The sequence below is a fragment of the Balearica regulorum genome, chromosome W, assembly GCF_011004875.1.
Source record: "Balearica regulorum gibbericeps isolate bBalReg1 chromosome W, bBalReg1.pri, whole genome shotgun sequence".
In the NCBI taxonomy this organism is placed as follows: domain Eukaryota; kingdom Metazoa; phylum Chordata; class Aves; order Gruiformes; family Gruidae; genus Balearica; species Balearica regulorum.
This window is the reverse complement of record NC_046219.1, coordinates 4,207,721-4,227,725: the sequence shown is the minus strand read 5'-3', so window position 1 is coordinate 4,227,725 and position 20,005 is coordinate 4,207,721. Positions and strand designations below refer to the sequence as shown.

General features: G+C 47.0%; 1 long non-coding RNA gene across 1 annotated transcript in view; it reads right to left on the bottom strand.

The window, feature by feature from the left end:
• Positions 1-12,906: 12,906 nt before the first annotated feature.
• LOC142599268 (uncharacterized) overlaps positions 12,907-20,005 on the bottom strand; it is a 30,527-nt gene continuing 23,428 nt past the window's right edge. The window contains exon 2 of the long non-coding RNA XR_012832898.1: positions 12,907-13,194. This is a non-coding gene — a long non-coding RNA (uncharacterized LOC142599268). The remainder of the gene's footprint in view (positions 13,195-20,005) is intronic.

Sequence of the window (20,005 nt, the reverse complement as noted above, 5' to 3'; positions counted from 1 at the left end):
AATCATAATTATTCATTAACGACACGGGCTGCCTATTGGGCTGGCGGCATAGACCCGCAAGAAAGAGGAGATCCCCTTGTTATCAAAACATCAGGATTCTCTGACTTGGCTGTGTCTGTACAAAAGGCAGCCTGCATACAAGCAATGTATGAGAGGGATGTGTTAAGGAGATCCCCAATGCTAGCCCCTATTGACCCAGCAAGGTTAACTCCCCTCATCTGTGGCCTCCCGGACAGCCTAAAGACATATGTAGCTAATGTCCAGGATAGGATCAGAGCCACCGGGGAGGCTAATGCTGTACCTTACCGTGCACCCCGAGTTGGGAGACACAATTACAGGGATCAGTCAATTCCCACCTGGAGCGAGTTTGTACGAGAGAGAGTGAATTATGGGCGCCGCACGGGTTGGATTGGACCGACCACTGGGAAACTGCCAGAACCACCCCCTCGACGAGTTCGTCAGGTCCACACCACTAAGCCTAAATCAGAGTTCAAACTAAAGTTTGATAAGGAACGTAATGATCTGTGGCGCAGAGCCTTGGCGATGGGAGTGCCACGACAGTTACTACATGGCACATCCACTGCTGATCTCCGAGCTCTGGTACAATCACTAAGCCAAAGAATTGATTCAGCAGGGGGAAGTCAGACGGCTGGAAATAAATCAATTCCTGTTAGATCCTTGCCCTCAGCCCCACAGCAGGAGCTGATTGATTTAGTAGATACTCAAACAAAAAACTTGCATCCCCGGGGAGGACAGTGAGCCACCCTGCCCGGCAAGTGCTAACTATACAATGGCTCTTTGATAAACATCACGAACCTGTCATTGCCATTCCAGTAGGACCAAGGAGAATTTTTACATATTTCCTCATTGATACGGGTGCTCAAATGTCAGTAATCACCAAGGAGACCGCGGAATGCCTAAATGTGAAACCCGGTCGCCGTAAGGTAAAATTTACAGGGATTGATGGGATCATAAAGGAATGCCCCACAGCAAAAATTGCCTTGTGGCTCCCAGGCGAGAGCAAATTGACCCGCACTGAAGTACTGGTCGGTGCTGCAAACACCAACATATTGGGATTTGATGTGTTGTATGGCAGAGTGTGGAAACTCCCCGATGGGTCAGTCTGGAGTTTCGCTGGACGAGGTGATGGAGAAATAGCATGGCTTGAAGAGGATGAAACTAAAGCTATAAACTTATTAGAGATGTCTATACCTCTACCCCCATCAAGAATTACTAATGTAAAGCAGTACCCCCTGCCAGCAGCCGCACATTCGGGCATTGACGGGGTGGTAACAGATTTAGAAAAAAGAGGTATTATCACTCGCACACACTCCCCCTATAATTCTCCTGTCTGGCCAGTAAAAAAGCCAAATGGACAGTGGCGGCTTACAATTGATTATAGGCGATTGAATGCCAATACTGCACCTTTAACGGCAGCCGTACCAAACATTGCAGAATTAGTAATGCAAATTCAGGGAGCATCGCACCCATGGATGGCAACTTTAGATGTCAAAGATATGTTTTTTATGATCCCACTCCAGGAACACGATAAAGCCCAATTCGCTTTTACCTGGAAAGGGGTACAGTACACCTTTAACAGGCTGCCCCAGGGATATAAACACTCCCCCACCATTGCCCACAAGGCCTTGGCAAAGTTTTTAACAGAAATTCCCAGCCCACAGGGTATCATGATATAGCAATATATTGATGACATGCTGATAGGAGGAGAAAACTCAGAGGAAGTCGGGCATACCATGGAAGGTATACAAGAAAAATTGATACCTTTGGGACTAGACATTCCCTCATCCAAGTGTCAGGGACCTGCCCAGGAGGTTAAGTTCCTGGGAGTTTGGTGGATTAAAGGAGCCGCCTCTATTCCCCCCGACACCCTGGAAAAAATAGAGCAATGACAGAATCCATCTAGCATAAAGGAATTGCAGCAAGTTCTGGGAACCTTAGGCTATTGGCGCAAACATATCCCTGGTTTTTCTATTATTGCCCGTCCCTTATACAATCTGCTCAGGAAAGGTAAATCATGGGAATGGACTAAACAGCACGAGACTGCGTTAGAATTGTTAATAAGAGAACTGAGGCTATTCCAACAGCTAGGCCCCTTGCACCCGACTGACCCTATCCACACAGAGTGGGGATTCAGCGAACATGGTTCCCATTGTAACCTATGGCAAAAGGAACCAGAAGGGCAGAGAGACCGCTAGAGTTTAGCTCCATTCTTTCAATGACACCAAAATGAGATATTCAGACCTTGAAAAAGGCTTGCTATCCTTAGTGCGAGCAGTGAAAAAAGTGGAACAGATAAGAAAAGAACAGAGTGTGATCATTCGGGGACCTTTCCGTCTCCTAGATATAGTTCGGAAGGGTACGGCACCACCTGCAGGCATTGCCCAGAAGCCTACAGTCCGTAAATGGTACGCCTACCTGGAAAGTATCAATGACATCATGCCTATTACGGAAGGCAGCATTAAAGTATCTAAATCGCACAAAGATATAGACAGCACATTGTTATTCCAAACCTCGCCAAGCAAACCATCTCTGATTCAGGAGGCACCTCCTCTGAAGGAAGGCAGTGACCTTAAAGGGGTATGGTTCACTGATGCATCATCTTACAGGCAAGACAATGAGTGGAATTATAAGGCCGTGGCACTGGAAGTGGCCACAGGGGAAAAGTTAAGCGAAACAGGTAAAGGAAGTGCACAAGTAGGGGAGCTTACCGCCCGACATGGTGCCAGCCATATCTACACCGACTCATATGCTGTTTTTAAAGGAGCCACAGAGTGGGTAGGCCACTGGGCAGTCAATGACTGGCAGGTAAATAGAGTCCCAGTCTGGCAAACCGACAGTTGGAAACAATTGCTAGAAATAGGAGAACAAAGGCTGCTGCATATGGGATGGGTGAAAGGACATGATCAATCAGCTTCTATTGCTGCCCAGTTCAATCAACAAGTCGATAGCCTCACACGACTACAGAAAATTGATGTCGTGAGTAATGAGCATGAATGGGAACGCTTGCTTGAATGGTTGCACATAAAACGAGGCCACACTGGGCGAGCCGATTTGTATCGAAAAGGTATAGCCCGAGGATGGCCCATATCGGTAAAGCTGTGTGAGCAAGTAGTAACTGCCTGTTCACAATGTCGCCTGCGACTTAACAAAGACCAGCCGAGTAAGGCGCCTCCCCTACATATCCGGGACAAGAAAACACTGTGGCACACCTGGCAGATCGACTACATTGGCCCACTACGACCCTCAGGGGGTAAAAAATACATACTGGTGGGAGTGGAAGTCATTTCAGGAGTTACCATGGCTACAGCTGTCGCAGCTGCCACTGGTGAAAACACAGTCCATAGTCTGAAGGAATGGTTTAGTACACTTCCCCTTCCTGAAGAGATTCAAAGTGATAACGGGTCACATTTTTCAGCTACAGTAGTACAAGACTGGGCAAAGGAAGAAGGCATCCGGTGGGTATTCCATACTCCTTACTACCCCCAAGCCAATGGTATTGTGGAGCGAACAAATGGCTTGGTCAAGCGATTTGCTAAAACTCATGAATCTGGATGGCATCTACGACTGTCCAGTGCCATCTATCAATTAAACAATAGATGGAGCAGAGACGGTTGCCCAAAGATGAAAGCTTTTTGCGCTTCTGCCACAACTTTAGTGCCAAAGGCAGATGTAAAACCTGGGGAATACCCTGCTGGCTTTTATGCAGGCCAGCCTGTGCTGGTTAAAATGCCTCACATTGGGCCAGTGGCAATGGTACTAACAACTCCAAAGAATCTTTATGCTTGGGAAGCAAAAGACAGTTCTGGAAAACTCCATCAGATCAGCACTAGGTGGATAGTACCCACCTTCTAACCTAATATCTGCCGGTCAAATCAAGACCAAGCACTTCTTTTGTGTTCACAGGTACTCCGAATGACAGGAAATTGCACCTGGGATCACGGACTCCCCTACACCAATCTAGAATGCCCCCAAGGGCTACTGATTTTTATTTGTTGCATATTTCTATTTCTAATTCTCATACTTATCTGGAAACCAAAGTTTTAATATGGCCATGGTTAACAAAACTGTGATATTGTTTGGGGCCATAGTTGAAATAAGTTGTGTGTTTAGTAAAATGTTGGTTTGGAATATATTCCAGGCTTAACTGTGTTTGTACTATTTACTGTTAAGTGGCAACCAAAGTTTTGATTATGAGCTTATTATATGTAAGTAGTTTTAGGATAAGTTTAATATATATGTACGTGTTAGGTATAGTAATTGTGTGTGCGATCCATAGAGACTATGATCGAAGAAGTAAAAGAACCTTAGAGATGTTACAGGACAACACTGCTTTTAAGCTAATGCAAGGATTTTTTAGGATGATGGAGTGGACTCAGGGTACTACTTGCTTAATGATGCCAACAACCCCTGCGGAGGGACTCCCTTTTATGGTGATTCCTCTTGACCTAAGTGGAGCACTGTCTGATCTGTGGAAAAGAAATGACACTCTAATACAAGACTTAACATGGATGAATGTAGAAAATACTACTTCTTTAAACTATACATATCCCTTGGGCCTTAACCTTAGCAATATATGGGGTACCAATTGCACTATGCAATATTGGCCACAGAATCCTTGGATAAACCCACGCAGAGCAGCTGATAATAACAATGTACCTGCAAATGTCAGTTGCACTGAGGTACCTTGGCTTAATCAGCCTCCTCGGCCGTTCTGGGGTTTGCCTATTACATTCCAATATAATGTCCCAGTAGAAGCTGAATGGTGTATTGAGTTTCCCTCTAAGTATGGATCTGACTGTGGCCCACAATCTAATAATTTATCTTGCATATGGACCACCACTGACCACAAAAAACGTTTTGAACAATGGGTGAGGAGACCCCAATATACCACGCCATTGGGACCAGACAGGTTATGGAATTGTACCAACAAAATAAATTGCTCCAATATTGATGATTATCTATGGGTATGGTTTGCCTCAGACCTCTATCATGCTTTAAGAAGTATATGTCTGTGCCATAATTATAGTGCTCCAATCCCTGGGCCAGCACCAGACTGTAAAAAGGAGGTGACGCCTGGAAACATCACTGTCTGGTCAGTGTACAATTCTGGTAAATGTAGAATCCCTACGAGACATTATAGGAATGGACACTCCACGCGTAGCGTAGTAGAAAACAGTACGTGTACCACTCTAATGTTACCTGCACCACCTGATACCATATGGGTATGTTCTGATGGACTGATATCGGATTACATTCAACCCTATTGGGATGGGTTGGAATGCACTTTAGGACTTCCAAGTTTATGTCCTACAACAGCTTTTAACTACACTCAATCATTGACGAAAGTAAGAGGGTACAGAACAAAGAGAAACGTATTACCCCCCACGTCATGGCCAAGTTATTATGCACTGGGAATGAGGATAAATTTAGCCATGAAAGCATTCTGGGGTCACTGGACAGTAATAGTTAACAATTGACTTTATATAGAAAATCTAACGTGGCAAGTAGAGACTCTTGCTAATTGGACACGAACTGCCATCGAGGCTAGCAACACCCAGCTACAAGCAACCTCACAGATGACCTTACAAAATCGATTGGCCTTGGATATACTACTACTGAAGGAGAACGGCGTTTGTGGGTGGCTAAATAACACCTATCCCGATGAAACTTGTTGTGTTTCAATCCCAAATGTGTCTGTTACCTTGCACGAAGCGATGGATGAGATGAGAAAAATTGCAGACCAGACCCGCAAACTCCGTGAGAAAATGAAACAAGGAGACTGGCAGTGGACTGGGTGGATTTCAAAAGTTTTCAGTTGGTTTGGATTAAAAATGAGTGGATGGATTCAGAATCTAATCCAGTATGCATTAAAGTTTATCATAATGATTGTTATTGTTGGAATTGGATTGTCATGTGTGAAAACTATGATAACTAGAGCTGTAACTGCACTAGTCAGGATGCTTCAAGTCTGTGATACTGAATATGTCCTTTTAATACCATCACCTATTGAAAATTATGAGAATGAAAACACGGCAGAGAGAGATGGATCCCTCAACCCGCCTAAATCCAAATTATATGATGTTCCTCTTGGCGAGTTGTGACTAAAGTCACGGGGTGGATAATGTGGGATGCCGGACTTGTCCAGGCTTGTTGGTGCCGAATAGAGGGCCATTATGACCCAGCAGAAGGGGCCCTGGGGGAGTCCAGCTTGGGCGAGAGCAGGGATTGAGCAACTTGCTTATCTTGCACTGATAAGCACTGGACCTGAACAGGGGCAGGAGATGAGCAATTTGTTCATCTTCACAAGATGCGGGCACCTGACGGGTCTGCTCCTTAATCAACTAAGTGATGCCTGGGGTGAGGGGGAGCCTTCACAGCTCCACGTTACTTTGGTAAAACTAAACAGACCACCACTCCTCTATACTGAACGCCTTTGTTCTCTGCCACTTCCCCCCCCAGCCCCCATCAACTGCACAACAAGCCTTGTTAAGGGCCAATCGACACACAATACCTGACTTAGTCCCACCTCGCCAAAAGGATAAATCTGGCATTTAGAATCCTCTTTTCTGAGGACGAGAACTCCAACTATCTGGACGGGTCGACGGGCCTGGACCTCTCTCTCCTCCCCAAGCAGGGACGCCTCTTTGGTAAGACTTGCGCCTCCGATTATGTCGGATGTTACCCCGGGAAAACTGTCATTAACAAAAGCGCTGAACTATTAACTTGAGCTCAAAATTGTTGCAGTTAGTGCATTTATCAACGGCAATTCTGAACTTTTTATATCTGTTGCCTCAATAAATTACCTATTTTCTTTCAACTTTGCAAAACTTTGTTTCAGTGAAAGTCCTTAGTGGGGCTCTGACAGGCAAACGTTGACTCTGATAAGTGGCTACAACACATAACCTTTAGACAGAAACCGTTGACCAAGTCTGGGACTAAGACTGGACCTAGCCGCACCTAGGCTCCTCTCTGAGAAGGAGTTTAGAAAACAAGGGGGTCCTTTCTGAACCTCGTGACTCAACGGGAGGGCCTCCCTCAGCCACACATCAGACTTGTACCCTTTCACGCGACAGGACAGGCTGAGAGAGGTGGGGTTGTTCAGCCTGGAGAAGAGAAGGCTCCGGGGAGACCTAATTGCAGCCTTCCAGTACCTGAAGGGGGCCTACAGGAAAGATGGTGAGGGACTGTTTATCAGGGAGTGTAGTGACAGGACAAGGGGTAATGGGTTAAGCTGAAGGAGGGTCGATTTAGATGAGATGTTCGGAAGAAATTCTTTACTGTGAGAGTGGTGAGGCACTGGAACAGGTTGCCCAGAGAGGTTGTGGATGCCCCCTCCCTGGAAGTGTTTAAGACCAGGTTGGATGAGGCTTTGGGCAACGTGGTCTAGTGGAGGGTGTCCCTGCCCATAGCAGGGGGGTTGGAACTAGATAATCTTTGAGGTCCCTTCCAACCCAAACCATTCTATGATTCTATGATTCAGTATTCTTCCCTGCCACTGATGGGATTGAGGAAAACACTACCTGTGCTCCTGATCCTTCAACCAATCGCCCCAGTGCCCTGAAGTCCCTTTTGATCACTTTTGGACTTCTCTCTGCAACTTCATCACTGCCAACCTGCATAACCAACAGCGGGTAACAATCAGAGGGCCATAGCAGAACAGGGAGTTTCCTGGTAACATCTCTAATCCAGGTCCCAGGGAGGCAGCAGACTTCCCTGTGGGATGGGTCTGGTCGGCATATTGGGCCCTCTGTTCCCCTCAGAAGGGACTCACCTATGACAATTACCCTCCTTTTTTTCTTAACAGAGGCAGTCATAACGCGTGGGGTTGACTGAATCACCCTGATACTCTGCTCATTTCGGAAGTTGAACTAGTCTTAGCTGGTAGAGAGATGAGTTGTGCAGAAGTTTTTTTCTGAATGTGGCCCTTCACATTTCCATTAGGAAATGGCCTCCTAAAATGTGTCTAGAAATGTCTTGTTCCTTTTCAATTTAGATGTTGCAGAATCTTGTGTGTTTGTAAGAATGGAAGTTCTTCAATTATCACTGGAGTTCTGCCTTCCTTTTGTAATTTACTTTTTTAATTTAGGAAAACCCTTTGTGTTAAGTTTACGTTAGCTCCTGGAAATTGTTTAGATGCAAATGAGGCTTGTTTAGTGATTGTGTTACCTCTGGTATCAAAAGATTCTTTGGGATTGTCCTGGTTTTCAGCTGAGAGGATTGATTTTCTTCATAGTAGCTAGTGTGGGGATACGTTTTAGATTTGTGCTGGAGACAGCATTGATAATACAGAGATGTTTTTGTTCTATGGACTTATTGTTGAGCAGTGTTTACACGGGGCCAAGGGCTTTTCTGCTTCTTGCACTGCCCTGCCAGCGGGATGACATCATGCTCAGTTTATAAGGAGCTTGGGGGAAGAGAGGGGGGGGGCGGCGGCGTTCGGAGCAATGGCATTTGTCTTCCCTAGTAACCGTTACACATGACGGAGCCCTGCTTTCCTGGAGATGGCTGAACACCTGCCTGCCCATGGGAAGTGGTGAATGAATTCCTTGCTTTGCTTTGCTTGTGCGCATGGCTTTTGCTTTACCTATTAAACTGTCTTTATCTCAACCCACGAGTTTTCTCACTTTCACTCTTCCAATTCTCTCCCCCATCCCACCTGGGGGGGAGTGAACGAGTGGCTGCGTGGTGCTCAGCTGCCGGCTGGGGTAAAAACACGACAGGATGTTGGTTTCCCTTCCAGTCTTGTCCTGCTTTTGATCAAGAAGTTAATTGTGATACAACTTTAGCTGGTCCTTCCCTTTCTAGAGAGCACCACGCATGTAAATCTAAGCAAGTTTTTCTAATAATTTTCCACAGACTGTGCTCTGCCAGTTTACAACTGCTGTTCTGTCAGTGTCAGTTTGTGGTGTTGGTTTTTTCCTGAGGAATAATACACTATATCTTAATGCCATTTGTCAAAGCAGCCTTTCTCCTTTGTCCCCATGTTGTCACTTCTTGTTTTTCACTGTGTTGTGCAATGGAGAATCAAGCCAAGTGTAAGACAGACCGTAATTGGTTAGAATCCATCTGTATCACTGTAAATAGGTCTTCAGTCCTCTTCTCCAAACCTTCTTCTATTGACCTTCTCCATTTCTGTTCCTCTATGTCCCCAAATGCGTGGGGAGCTGAGTAATAATTGTATGTTGAGTGAACATCATAAGTAATGCAGAAAACAGAGCAAGCACTTGAACACTGGTGAGACAAGCCTTCAAATCTCAGAAAGAATAGAAACGTCCACACAGACGAATTGAACAATTCATGGCTTTAACTGTTGTTTCTCTCCTGTGTTCTTGGTTTTGATGTTCTTATTTACTGGAGGAATCTTACCAAAATAAAAAAGAAGTTCAATGTATCTTAATCTGTATTCCAGGTGTTTGAGAGCAGTTTCTCGCTACACCAAAGCCAGGTTTTGAATACAAGCTTCAGTTCGTTCTTTCCATGGTCCAGGTCAGCAGTGAACTATAGATGTACCATCTCACTGCAGCAATACAGAGGCAAGGTAATGGGTGGGAACCCAAAGCAGAAGTACCTGGGGGTGGGGAATCATCCAGAAAAGATGAGAGGTTTGTTGCAATGAGGAGGATGGCAAGAGACTGGAGTGGACAGGAGGAATGAAGTTTTAAGATGTGAACTCGCCTCCCTCCGTCCTTGAGTTTATCCTATTCCAAACCCACCTCCAACACCACCAAAAATCCCTTCCCTTTCCCTCTTTGCTGACATTCTCTGCAACTAGTGCTAGCTAGAATGCCAGGATTAGTTTTGTGCAGGGCCTTACCTTGTTTTTCAGATGTTTACATGTGAATTAGTTGAACTGTTGGTGTCCTGGATTTCAGAAGGGCTCTGTATTGTGGCATGGCACAGAGCAGAGTTTCTCCTGTCACTGTGTCACAGACCAGACAGTTTGAGAGTCCAGCAGGTGCCCAGTAATGTCCTTGTGTTCAGATGACAGTGAATTTGGCCAAATGCATCCTCTTTGCTGTCTTCCTACTGATAAGTAGGAGAGCAGTTAGGTGGGTGGCTGGCAAATAACGCGGTGTTTGAGGATCTAAGCTGAGGGTTTGGAGGAAGGGTGAATGTATAAAAATAATGCTCTAATAATCACTCAAAGCAGGAAATTCCTCAGCCTTTGGGATCTTGCCTAAATATATATATATAAAAAACCCAATATATATATTGTTACTGTTTAACATCTTGTCACGGAACCTCACAAATTAGGCCAGTGCAGTAAACAAACAAAAAGATTTATTTTACAAGATGAAAGGGGAAAAAACTAAGTTTTGTTTTAACTGAAACCACTCTGGCTCCAACAGACATTAACAATCCACGGGTTCAGGATGTCACAGATTCACAGGTTCACAGAATGGTAGGGGTTAGAAGGGACTTCTAGAGATCATCTAGTCCAACCCCCCCTGCTAGAGCAGGATCACTTAGAGCATGTTCCACAGGATTGCGTCCAGGCAGATTTTGAATATCTCCAGAGAAGGAGACTCCATAACCTTTCTGGGAAGCCTGTTCCAGTGCCCTGTCACCCTCAAAGTGAAGAAGTTTTTCCTCATTTTCAGACAGAACTTCCTGTGTTCCACTTTGTGCCCATTGCCCCTTGTCCTCTCACTGGGCACCATTGAGAAGACCTCAGCTTTATCTCCCATCAACTGAAACGGCCACTGCCCTGCAGGCATAATTCAAACTGTGGCAGGAGGATTTTCCTGCGGGCTTTGTTGAGGCAGGTGTATCTGCCACACAATCCACCCCGTGACCACAGTCATGATTTGATTGGTTTCCTTGGAGTGGTGGTAGAGTCACCTCTTCCCTCCAATGTTAAAAGGGAGCACAGTCTTGGTGAGTCTTAATGCTCATTGTGGATCATCGTTTCTCCATTGTTCTATGGCTATATTGGGATATCATTTACATGAACAGGTTGTAAGGGAGTATATTTTACAACTGACACAGATCTTACTATCATGCGCTTAATACAACTTATTATAAACACAGATTACAACAATTATAACTACAATCATTATCAAAGACTGAAGGAGACTGGTTAGCCATCCAGCAAGAGAAAATCCAAACATGTCAAAAAGTTTCCCCAGCCAGCTCATTCCTAGTCCAGCAATGATCACTTCTGAATCTTTGGCTACTTTCTTCATCTGGTTGATTTGGTCTTGAAGTGGTATTGCTACATTGGGGATGTGGACGCAACAGTCATCCATTGACAAGTTCAGAACTCCACATACGCCTTTCTCCTTTAACAGCATCAGGTCTAAACCAGCTCGGTTTTGAATGGTCATTTTACTGGTATGTTGTAATTGATCGTTTAAAAGCTTCAGACTGTCAGATGTGGTGTTGGCTAAAGCCAATAGTTTTAGGCCTAGATCCAAAATGGCTTGTCGGTTTCATACTGGGGCAATTCCTTCTCCAAATAATGATTCCATCCACCACCCAATTCGTGTTGGGGCTTCTTGCCATCCTTTCTGTAAATCCCTTGGTCTACGGTCCCACCACTGGTGTGGGATGGGCCCTTCCCGATAAATGGGACAGAGGGAGAGCACGGCCAGTGTACAGGCTAGCCCAGGAATAGTTGAATGTAGTCGGGAATATAGGTGACTGTCAGAGCATGCCCATACTAAGTTGGGGTGCAAGGACAGTGGACCGTTTGGCATGAACCTGGTATGGTTAGTAAATAGGGGGACAATAGCCTTTCCTTACTACAATCTGAGACAACGGTATCCTGGGGTGAATTAAGAAGAGTGTGGCCAGCAGGTTGAGGGAGGTTATCCTCCCCCTCTACTCTGCCCCGGTGAGGCCACATCTGGAATATTGTGTCCAGTTTCTGGGCTCCCCAGTTTCAAGACAGACAGGGAACTACTGGAGGGAGTCCAGCAGAGGGCTACGAAGATGATTAGGGGACTGGAGCATCTCTCTTATGAGGAAAAGCTGGGAGAGCTGGGTCTGTTTAGCCTGGAGAAGAGAAGACTGAGAGGGGATCTTATTAATGCCTATAAATATCTAAACAACGAGTTTCTAGAGGAAGGGGCCAGACTCTTCTCAATGGTGCCCAGTGAGAGGACAAGGGGCAATGGGCACAAAGTGGAACACAGGAAGTTCTGTCTGAAAATGAGGAAAAACTTCTTCACTTTGAGGGTGACAGGGCACTGGAACAGGCTTCCCAGAAAGGTTATGGAGTCTCCTTCTCTGGAGATATTCAAAATCTGCCTGGACGCAATCCTGTGGAACATGCTCTAAGTGATCCTGCTCTAGCAGGGGGGGGTTGGACTAGATGATCTCTAGAAGTCCCTTCTAACCCCTACCAATCTGTGAATCTGTATCTGTAAGACAGAGGGTTGTGAGTAATTGGTATTACTGCAGAAATAGCCCTGCGTTTGAGCTCTCTTAATGGGAGGGTATAGCCATAGGAATGGCATGTTGTTGATGTCTTTGCATCCGATTTCTACTTGGCAGTTGCAGAGAGGAGATTTCCTCGCTGGGGGTATCTTATCCTTGTTCCCATCCCAACTAGGCATATAGGTATGACTAGCCCACGTGCAGTTGAGAGGACAGTGAAATGAGTTTCCATTACATATGCTGGGATACTCATTACTATCCCTTTCAGGGTGTTTAATACACCATGAGGCGTTTAACGGTTTTGTATATTGTAGAGACTGATCGTCAGCACTCCATCGAGTATTATATTCAGTAGCTCCCCATAAAATATAGGGACATGGTACAGTGCCGTTCACACTCCACCTCGTGGTGTTAATAGGGGGTTGGAGACTATAATTGCATCTTGCATCCCAGACCGAGCTCACATTTAATGCACCTGGTGACCAACTATAGACAACATAAGTGTAACCTTTGCCTTCAGGTCTTTTGAAATACCAGCTATAATTGTTATATTGCTTCCATGTGAGCTCAAGAGCAAGTGATATGTTAATGTCTTGCACAAAAATCGGTAAGGGGTCTTCCGCTGACGTGGGGGTAGGTAGAAAAACCATCACTGAGGTTAGATTCATCATTCAGGCAAACCCTATCATGATTTTTGCTACCATGTTGTCATCCAGGTCATTGCTGTCCACATCAGCCAGTATTACTATTGCTAGTAGGAGCAGCAGCAGAACAGCCCTCTTCTTCATTGTCCTGTAAGAAAGCACAAAAAAAAAATAAATTGAGCCTCGGTTCTTTGAACCGGGTTTCAGGGTTAAAAATCAGGGATTATCCACTGAGTACTAATATGGTGGGTCTTTCTGCTCCCGTCTAGGGCTTCCCAGGCATATAAGCCTCTTGGTTTTGCCAGGGTCATGAGTACAATGCCAACAGAAGGTAGTTTCACCACAACAGGTTGGCCTGTGCATGTCCTCAGTGGGAACTGGTCCTTTTGATCATCAGGTATGGGGGCATCACCCATCAATGGTCCCGTGGGACAAAATGCTCAAATCTTTGGGCTTCCGTAATTTCCCCATCGGTTATTAACAGTGAAGACTGCTTGTGGCAATCGTATGTCCCAGTTATGGCGCGAGACATCAGTGTGTCTTTTAACCAAACCATTGGTTCGCTCAACTATCCCATCGGCCTGGGGATAATATGGTGTGTGAAACACCCATTTGGTACCTTCTCTCCCCTTCTTCTCTAGTCTTGTGCCACTGTGGCTGTGAAATCTGACCCATTGTCACTCTGCATACATTCAGGAATGGGCAAAATACCAAACCATTCTTGCAGCACTTGAACTGTCTGATCTCCTGTGGCTGTGCCAACAGCTGTGGCCATGGTTAATCCTGATACCACCTCTACTCCTATCAAAATATATTTCCTTCCATGTGAAGGTCTCAAGGGCCCGACATAATCAATTTGCCAGATGCTCCAAAGAGCTTTGCCTCATTTGCTGGTGATGTGGTTTAGCCCCAGCCGGCAGCTGAGCACCATGCAACCGCTCGCTCACCCCTCCCCTGGCAGGATGGGGAGGAGAATGGGAAAGACAAAGGCAAAACCTCGTTGGTTGGGATAAGGACAGTTTACTGGGATGGCAAGGGAGAGGGAAACAGTCAACAACAGTACTGATAATGGAATGTTCACAATGGGTGATAACAGAAAGCAATTTACCTATCCGAGGACTGACCAACCAGACGCTCAGCCCACACTCAGACCGTCCCAGAACCGCGTTGAACCCACCCCTCCCTGACTAGACCCCTTTTATGGTGAGCATGACGTGAGGTCACATGGTATGGAATAGCCCCCTGGCCAGCTTGGCTCACCTGTCCTGGCTCCTTATGAAAATTAACTCTATCCTAGCCAAAACCAGGACAGCTGGGCAAGGGCTTGATTTGAGTGGCTGGCCAGCCTTGAGCCTTATTTGGCATTGTGGACAGGCCATAAGAATTGCTTCACATATTTTCATAGACGCTGGCCATCCTCGAGACCGACATTTGTAATAGAGGCCTGTCTTTCCTGAATGGCCTCGCTTAATGTGTAGCCATTCAGCTAACCATTTCCAGTCCTCCTTTTCATTATTAATTACCCTGATTTGGGCTAGATGATCTACCTGTTGGTTCCATTTTGCAGCAGGGGTTCCATTCCTTGCATGGCCTTTCACCCATCCCACCTTTAGGGGTCGTGATCTGCCTATTTCTAACAATCGTTGCCAGTCCCTAGTTCTCCAGACCTTTGTATGGCCCACTTCCCACCCACTGGATTCCCATTGGCATATCCACTCTGTGGCACCCTTATAGGTTGCATAAGAATCAGTATAGATGGTGGTGGCACCGTTCTCTGCTGCCAGCACGAGAGCACGCAATTCTCCCACCTGTGTGCTACCTTCTCCCTCCTCTGTAACCATTTTCCTGGTACCAATTTCCAATGCTGCTGCTTTATGTTGCCACTTTGATCCTGTTTGGCAGGCAGATGCATCAGTGAACCATAGTCCCTGTGTATCCGAGTTTGCAGATAGTTCAGGTGCCTCTTTGATCGGGGAAGGTTTATAAGGTTGGCCTAACAAGACTGGATCTGGATTAACAGGTTGTTGGAACATAGAGACCTTAACTGGGCCCTCTCTCAATTGCAGTAACTGACTAACTCCTAGGTAGGCATACAACTTCTGTACTGTGGTGTGGTGCATTGACACTGGCTGGGGGCCAGGTGCCCACCAGAGCTGCTCTATCACTCCCCCTCCTTCAATAGACAGGGGAGAAAAGGTATAACGAAAGGCTTGTGGGTCGATATAAGGACAGGGAGAGATCACTCGCCAATTATCATCACAGGCAAAACAGACTGAACTTAGAGGATGTGGTGGGTTGACCCTGGCTGAGGACCAGGTGCCCACCAGAGCTGCTCTATCACTCCCCCTCCTTCACTAGACAGGAGAGAAAAAGTATAATGAAAAGCTTGTGGGTCAAGATAAGGACAGGGAGAGATCACTCACTAATTATCATCACGAGCAAAACAGACCGAACTTAGAGAGGGAATTCATCTAATTTATTACTAAGCAAAACAGAGTAGAGGAATGAGAAATAAAATCAAATCTTAAAACACCTCCCCCCACCCCTCCCATCTTCCTGGGCTCAACTTCACTACCGGCTTCAACCTCCGCCCCCCTCAGCGGCACAGGGGGGCAGGGAATGGGGGTTACGGTCAGTTCATCACATGTTGTTTCTGCCGCTTCTACATTCTCAGGGGGAGGATTCCTCACACTCTTCCCCTGCTCCAGCATGGAGTCCCTCCCACGGGGGACAGTCCTTCACAAACTGCTCCAGCGTGGGTCTCTCCCACGGGGTGCAGACCTTCACGAACTGCTCCAGCGTGGGTCTCTTCCATGGGGTGCAGACCTTCAGGAGCAAACTGCTCCAGCGTGGGTCCCCCATGCGGTCACAAGTCCTGCCAGCAAACCTGCTCTGGCATGGGCTCCTCTCTTCACGGATGCACAGGTCCTGCCAGGAGCTTGCTCCAGCGCGGGCTTCCCACGGGGTCACAGCCTCCTTCAGGTGTCTCCACCTGCTCCGGCGTGGGGTCCTCCACAGGCTGCAGGGGGATCTCTACACCCCCTCATCCTTCCTCCATGGGCTGCAGGGGGACAGCCTGCTTCACCATGGTCTTCACCATGGGCTGCAGGGGGATCTCTGCTCTGGCACCTGGAGCACCTCCTCCCCCTCCTTCTTCACTGACCTTGGTGTCTGCAGATGTTCTCACATCTTCTCACTCCTCTCTCCAGCTGCAAAAGCTCTCTCTAGGTTGTTTTTTTTCCTTCTTAAATATGTTATCACAGAGGCGCTGATTGGCTTGGCCTTGGCCAGCGGCAGGTCTGTCTTGGAGCTGGCTGGCATTGGCTCTGTCAGACACAGGGGAAGCTTCTAGCAGCTTCTAGCAGAAGCCACCCCTGTAGCCCCCCTGCTACCAAAACCTTGCCACGGAAATCCAAAACACTCCTCCAACTAGAATATCATCTATATATTGATATATGCGGATGTCTGATGGCACTTCTATGGTATCAAGAAGTTTAGCTAAGGCATTGTGGGCAATGGTAGGAGAGTGTTTATATCCTTGAGGCAGTCGGTTAAAGGTGTACTGCACTCCTTCCCAAGTGAAAGCAAATTGGGGTTTATCCTCTTCTCTCAGGGGTATTGTAAAGAACATGTCTTTAACATCTAAAGTGGACATGCTGCCTGGATTGCCTTCACCACTGATGTTATACTCTGGACAGCAGCAGTTAAGGGTGGAGTATTACTATTCAATTTCCTATAATCAATTGTTAGATGCCACTGTCTGTCAGGCTTATGGACTGGCCAAACTGGAGAATTGTATGGTGAGTGGGTGCAACTTATGATTTGTCTTTTTTTCAAGATCGTTAATTACATCTGTAATGCCATTTTGCTGCAGTTGGCAAAGGGTATTGAGAAACACGGGTTACTTTAGATTGTGGTAGTGCGGGTGCAAGCTGCAGGGTTCTAACATGGGCAGCTTTTGCCCATTGACTTCCAAAACTCCCTATCTTGCCATTAGGTAGGCACCACTGCCTGCCAGCTAATACATCAAATCCCAATATATTTTCCTTATGAGGGCTTAGGGCCACTTCCACAGCTGTCATTCTTTTCTCCCCAGGTAGCCAAAGTTGAATCTGAGCTGAAGGACATTTTTCTGCTGTACCTGTTACACCTATTATATTTATAGCTTTTCTTGAGGGTTTAATTCCCAATTTCTCAGTCTGTTGCTTATTCAAAACGCTAATTTGGGCTCCTGTAACAATTAAAAATTGTGAACTTAGCCGTCTTGGACCCACAGGAATATGGATGCAAGGTTCCCTGTCAGCGGACCATTGGCAGGAATTCACCATGCGGAGTGGGCGGCCCGAACCCCAAACCGCGGCTTCTAGGTTTTTAACTCTTGCAACTCCTCTCGCAGAGGCGCGCAAGGGTTAAGGTTCCTTTCCAGGGCCGGGCGCGGTTGCCGGCGCCTCCTGTTGTTCCTTAATCTTCCCCTCTAGCAATTCCACCAGTTTCCGGATCTGAGCCGTGGGTTGCCCATGCAGCATTGTTCGGGGTACTCCTAGTGCTAATGCCTTTCGCCAAAGGCTATTTCTTTCTGAATCGCAAGTCCGGTCCGACCTGCCCCGGAAAGGCTCCGGTTCCCGGCGCGGAGGCTGCTCAGGGTGGGGTTTGCGATCGGCTCGTCGGACCCTCCTGTTCCCCTCGGCGCCACCCCCGGGATCAGTCCATACCATCTCGCGCCCATAAATCACTATATTGTGTAACGTCTCCGCCCAAGTCAAAACGTGCGCGGGTGTGTGTGTGTGTGTGGTGTCGGGGGGGGGTATGTGTGTGGTTCTGAGGGTATTGCCGATTTTGCTCAATGGCTCTCTGAATCCTTTCTCTCAGGGATTGAACATGTATTTTCAAAGCATCCGGCAATCCCCTAATAAGAGGTCTCAGGTCGCTAGGGTGTACTGGTGCAGCCATAGGTATCCCTTGCTGCCCTCTTTCATACGTTGCCTGAATACAAGCGGCTTTTTGCACTCCTTTGGCTAGCTCCGACAATCCCTTTATTTTAATGGTAATAGGTTCCCCCGCTCTTTGGGGTCCACACTCCCAGCCCAATAAGCCACTCGGGATGGTAATGGCTGGTTGCCCTGCGGTCCATCAGTCAGAACCACTCCCGGACCCCAAAACCCTCTCGCTTCGTCATTGCTCAACAGCATCCAATCACACACACCCCCACACCGCCCCCCCCCCGTTAGAGAGACTCTCCACAAATATTCCGTTTCCGTCTCTCCAGGTTTTCACGAGAACTTTGCTTGCAATTTGCTGAGTTCGGTTCCTGACCAGGGAATCTTGCAGACTATGGTTCGCGGGTTCCCACCTTGCAGACCCGTGTGCCTCTCTGTTTTAATAAGAGGTCACACGTCCCACTCCTCCAATTCCTCCTGTGGGGTGCCGGACTTGTCCAGGCTTGTTGGTGCCGAATACAGGGCCATTATGACCCAGCAGAAGGGGCCCTGGGGGAGTCCAGCTTGGGCGAGAGCAGGGATTGAGCAACTTGCTTATCTTGCACTGATAAGCACTGGACCTGAACAGGGGCAGGAGATGAGCAATTTGTTCATCTTAACAAGATGCAGCGCCTGACGGGTCTGCTCCTCAATCAACTAAGTGACGCCTGGGGTGAGGGGGAGCCTTCACAGCTTGACCTTACTTTGGTAAAATTAAACAGACCACCGCTCCTCTGTACTGAACGCCTTTGTTCTCCGCCACTTCCCCCCACCAGCCCCGATCAACTGCACAACAAGCCTTGTTAAGGGCCAATTGACACACAATACCTGACTTAGTCCCACCTCGCCAAAAGGATAAATCTGGCATTTAGAATCCTCTTTTCTGAGGACGAGAACTCCAACTATCCGGACGGGTCGACGGGCCTGGACCTCTCTCCTCCCCAAGCAGGGACGCCTCTTTGGTAAGACTTGCGCCTCCGATTATGTCGGATGTTACCCCGGGAAAACTATCATTAACAAAAGCGCTGAACTATTAACTTGAGCTCAAAATTGTTGCAGTAAGTGCATTTATCAACGGCAATTCCGAACTTTTTATATCTGTTGCCTCAATAAATTACCTATTTTTCTTTTCAACTTTGCGAAACTGTTTCAGTGAAAGTCCTTAGTGGGGCTCTGACAGGCAAAGGTTGACTCTGATAAGTGGCTACACACATAATCCTTTAGACATAAACCGTTGACCAAGTCTGGGACTAAGACTGGACTTAGCCGCACCTAGGCTCCTCTCTGAGAAGGAGTTTAGAAAACAAGGGGGTCCTTTCTGAACCTCGTGACTCAACGGGAGGGCCTCCCTCAGCCACACATCAGACTTGTACCCTTTTATGCGACAGTCTCCACGACCACCGACCCATAAGCCCCCTACCCAAATTATACCAACTACTCAAAAGATAGAGGCGGAGAAAGGAACCAAGCATGCGTTCTAGTTTGCATATTAGGCAAAGAAATATGAACCAATTATTGTAACAGGGAGTGTACCACTTTGTAATCTTTGTAACATTTGTGTATAAATATGACAAGAGAACCAGCATTAGGTGTGCCTGATTAGAGGAACTATCCTCCTAACACTCAGCGCTGCAATAAAAGGAAATGCCTGCTTCTTCATGCTAAATTGGTGTTAAGGAGTTTTCTTTCATTCCCAAATTTCGGTGACAGAGGGACCTTGACAGGCTGGAGAGGTGGGCCCATGTGAACCGCATGAAGTTCAACAAGGCCAAGTGCGAGGTCCTGCACGTGGGTCAGCGCAATCCCAAGCACGACTATAGGCTGGGCAAGGAATGGATTGAGAGCAGCCCCGAGGAGAAGGACTTGGGGGTATTGATTGATAAGAAGCTCAACATGAGCCAGCAGTGTGCGCTTGCAGCCCAGAAAGCCAACCGTGTCCTGGGCTGCATCAAAAGAGGTGTGACCAGCAGGTCGAGGGAGGTG